A 4,724-nucleotide genomic window follows, 5' to 3' on the forward strand; every position below is an offset into this window, starting at 1 on the left:
TAAGTTGGAAAAAAGGAAGTTGTTTCGCCAGAATTACAAGTTCTTTCAATGTGCCCTAATCGAGTAGCTAAAAAATTTAGTGGATATGTCATTAATGGATTCAGATTTCATACTAAGTTTAGAGATGCTAGGTGTACAACACAAAATAGTGGTGTATTCCTAAGTGCCTTGATAACCAGCTTTGCGAGGTCGAAAGATGAGAGTCCACTGGTTAGTGAAGTCAATTACTATGGAAGAATTGAAGAAATACTGGAAATTGATTATTAGGGAGAAATTTCAGTGGTTTTGTTTAAATGTTGTTGGTACCAAGAAGAGACAGACTTGTATGGCCTTATTCGTGTTAATTTTAGTAAATTATGCCAAAAAATCCGATCCATATGTTTTGGCATCACAAGTACAGCAAGTCTACTACTTACAAGATCATGTTGATAAATCATACCACAATGTCATCAAGAAACTTCCAAGAGACTGGTCTGAGGTTGAAAGCCCATATGCAAATGAAAGCCCAGATGCAAATGAAAGCCCAGAGACTGTTCGTGCGGGCGTTGAAGTTAGTAATGTTCATTGGTGCAGAGATCCCAGTATTACCAAAGAGGAAGAAAACGCTTCTTAGAATTAGAATCCATAATATTTAATTATCATGCTAGTATTTAGCTTATTTCTTTGTAATGTCATGATTTGATCTCTGAACCTTCTTTTTATGCTTAACTTGTAATCACAGTACTTATGCTTCGGTGTTTTTGATTTTAGATAAAAATCGGTATTTTTGTCGAATTTTAATTTCAGTTAATTAGTTGCATTTTTCCATTAGTTAATTAGCGGTTATTTAAGTTGCATTTTAGATAAAAATGGGTATTTTGTTGAATTTTAATTTCATTTAATTTGCTGCATTTTTCCATTAGTTAATTAGTGGTTATTTAAGCATTTGTTTTCTTATAAGTGGCAGAATATTAATATCACTGGACTTGCGTATCTAATATTTTCTATAATTATTTTTCAGGATGGAAGATGATTCATTCCATGTCAGGATTTACCACAAAGGTCAATTTCAGAATAATAGCTATGTTGGAGGGGACCTGGCTATTTTTAAGTATGTTGAGCGTGATAGGTGGTCTTACACGGTACTAATGGAGTATGTTAAGGATGACCTTGGATACTCGGAAATCGGAGGAATATATACAAACAAAGAAGGGTGGAAATTATGTGGCAATGATGCAGATCTTAATGAATATGATAAAGGAGTAGAAAATTTGGGCTACCTGGATTTTTATGTTGACAATGTGGTCGATCATAAGATCCAGCCTTTTTAACAGATGCAGCCACATGTGGTGATGCGACCAAGGTCAAATCTATTTGCAGGTATTGTAATTTCCATTTGCTCAATTTTCACTGCTCGAATCCACCATAGATATCACTTGCTTTTAGTTTTGATGACTACTTTATTACAGCTAAAAATGCAGGGAAACAGATGTTTGTGACCACTCACCAACTCCAATTGCAACAAAAAAAAGAAACAAGCTGATGTGCACAACAGTCCTCGGAAGTCAGCACGACTTAACAATCCACAAGATGTCAACAGTCCTCGTAGGTCTACACGGCTAATGAACAGCCCGAAAAAGTCAACACGGTTGAATAATCAAGAGGTTAACAGTCATCCAAAATCAGCTGGTCAAGAGGTTCATGATGCAACTGCCAAAATTACAAGTGTGAAGAGGAAATTGGATTTAAAAAATCCACAGAATGAAGATGAAAAAATGGGGGAAAATGAAATTGAAGTAAGACTTCATTATGTTCAGTTTTTATTTTGCTATAGTAGAGTATATTGTCATGTAATTCTAAAATTTGAATCATGTTTTATCTGCAGGACCTACCTCCACCACCCCCCCTTACAGAGTATGAAAAAGCGCGAGCCATTAATATCATGAAAAATAATATGAGGTTGAAGCATTTAGGCTTGCCTAAACTAGTGGAAGGTGTTAGAGCTGAGACGAAAGGAAAAGGTTCAGGAAAAGACGCTATTCAAGAGGAAGGCTCTGAATATGATCCTGGGGATCCTGGAGCAGAGGAAAGTATGGAAGCTGAAAATGGAGAGAAAAAAAAGAAAGGTGTGTCATGTCTACTATTGGTTCATTTTAATTGGATATTAATTATGCCTGCAAATTAAATTTTATTGCATTATTGTTTTTTACACTACAGAGAAGTAAAAAAGAGCTGAATAGGAATCCTCTTGGTGGTAGACCAATAACCCGTTAATGGGTGATGGTACAACTGCCACTAAGAAAGATGCATCAACCGAGGCACCACATGCTTTAGTTCTGGTGGAGCCTGCTACACAAATCCAGTTTCCACGAATTGAGGGGGTAGGAACAATGGCGGCTTATGTAGCTATGTGGAAGCGTCAAGAGAAACAAAATGCTGAGAAAACTATAAAAATTGGTAGTGGAAGTGGAACGACAAATGAGCGAATTGATGCAAATGATGCATTTCCTGATCTTGGAGAAGAATCTGAACAAGGTTAGCATCTTTAGTTTCACAATTATCGTTCTTTCTAGTTTGTACTTGAATTATGTATGAAATGATTTGGTATTAATTGTCTATATTTCATACGTATACTTGACAATTACAGTTGAAGTTCCTAAAAAGAAAAGAGGGCCAACAATTATGAATAAAGTTCATATAAGGCCCTTTGACAAAAGAATTGTCCTCAGCATGAATAAGGAATTTCAACCTATATCTGACAGTGACAAAGTTGTGTCTGAACCTGGTCAATTTCTTGGGACATTGAAGAAGTATGTGCCACTTACCTATAAATCTTGGAAAGATGTTCCTGAAAATTTAAAGACCACTTTGCTGAATTATGTCAAGGTATTCTAAACTGCAATTTTTTCAATTTCCTTGCTTATATTAAAATGTTGATCATAGTAGGAATTTGCAAATGTAAAATGTCGGTCATAGTAGGAAAATTGTATTTAATTGATTTTTCTCAATTTCCTTGCTTCTGAACTGAAATTTAAATAATTAATTTATGATTTGTATGTAAACAACGATACATATTTCCTGATGAGTTCGAAGCCTGGGTGTTGAAGTCAATTAATGCTGATTGGAAGGGGTACAAGAGTCGTACCAAGACAAAATATTTTACTGCATATGACACCGATGAGGAGAGGTTAGCAAACAGGCATGCTGAAATTCCCCTCGAGGAATTCAAACTGTTGTGCAGTATTGGGGAGATCAAGAAATTCAGGTAAACCTTTATATAGCCCAATATCGTCTCTTCTGTGTATTTAGTTACACTGAAATATTTTCATCATTTTTTCTGTAGACCATGGCCCAGAAAAATGCTAAGAATCGACATACATATATGGACACACACACTGCTAGTACTAAAATATTTTCACAACTTTGACATTAGATGGTATGTTCTTGACCGTTCTCAAAGGAAAATTTGAATTATTTTTACTTGCCTTCTTTACTGTTCTGACAAGAGATATTTGATTTAATGGCATATATTGGATCATTATGTAAGAAAAAAGACAGTGTTGAAATTTTAGTCTACAATTTTCATTTCTAAATTTCTTTATCTAAAGAAATTTAGATAAAGGGTTTTTAGATAAATATTTTTTTATTTCATTTCTTTCTTTAAAAAGTTGATATTGGTTTGAGTAATTTTAATGGATTTAAATTTACATCTAGGTCAACGATTCAGACGCAGCAGTTTTTGTTAAGTCTCAAAAAAGAAAAGCCGGTCGCAAGTATAAAACTGATGGCAGAGTAACTAACTTCATAATTGTAAGTATTCTTAATTTTGTTCATCACCTGCTAGTCTTAATTATGGATTACAAATATTTGGATTGACTTGTTTCTGGCTTTATTTGGTAGGAAAAAATTGAAAATGTCTTGGGAAGTGATTTATCAGGACCAACTGATGGTGTGAATGAGCTTCTGTTGGATGTAAAAGGACATGGTCCTTCTTGGCTTGTATGGAGATCTGTCAAGCCTGTCAAAGGTTCTAGCCCGACGAAGTCGCAAATCAATGACTTGACAGAAAAGATTCAGGAAGAAGTTACTGCAGAAATGGAAGAAAAGATGATGTAGGAAAAAGAAGAAGTTGACGCAAAGATGAACAAGATGCAGGAGAACTTCAACTGGGCGCTGAGGAAACTAGGTGAAGCAAACCCTAGCCTCAATGTCAATATGGCAGAGCTATGCGCCACAATTTCAAGTGACCATGATGATGGCACTCCTGTTACCATGGTCACTCCTACTACTGGAGGTGGTTCTACCTAGTTAGAAGCGTTCTAGCAACATTCTCGTTCTACTTTGTTTTTCTCAGTACTACTATGTTTAGATTTTGAATTGTAACTTTAACTTGTTTGAACTTCCGCTTTTGTTTTATGGTTGGTAGACAATTAGTGATATAAGGATGGTAGTATGGTGATGGTGAAGGTTGTGGTAGTATAGGGAAACTGGTGGTATTATGGTGAAGGTAGTGGTAGTATGGTGATGGTTGGTGAATGTAACACCCCCAAATCCGGGGTCGGGGATTCGGGTTGTCATGAGTTCCATTTCCCTTATCAATACTTAATCTTAACAGTCAACCAACTACTGTGTACTGTGACCCCACAATATACATACACACACCACAAGTTATAGTCTCAGAGATGAATACCAAAAATAACACAAGTCATTTTATTCCACAATTATAAACCATTTCACCATAAAAA

At 35.5% G+C, this 4,724-nt stretch overlaps 1 long non-coding RNA gene across 2 annotated transcripts; it reads left to right on the plus strand.

Moving 5' to 3' along the window:
- Positions 1-3,085: 3,085 nt before the first annotated feature.
- Positions 3,086-4,208, plus strand: LOC141677125 (uncharacterized). Of its 2 annotated transcripts, XR_012557339.1 has the most exons (4): positions 3,086-3,244; positions 3,323-3,415; positions 3,694-3,789; positions 3,880-4,208. It is a non-coding gene; the product is annotated as an uncharacterized LOC141677125 (long non-coding RNA). The 2 variants fall into 2 exon arrangements; XR_012557340.1 differs by lacking the exon at positions 3,323-3,415.
- Positions 4,209-4,724: the final 516 nt, after the last annotated feature.

Source organism: Apium graveolens, chromosome 8 (genome assembly GCF_009905375.1).
Source record: "Apium graveolens cultivar Ventura chromosome 8, ASM990537v1, whole genome shotgun sequence".
Classification (NCBI taxonomy): Eukaryota; Viridiplantae; Streptophyta; class Magnoliopsida; order Apiales; family Apiaceae; genus Apium; species Apium graveolens.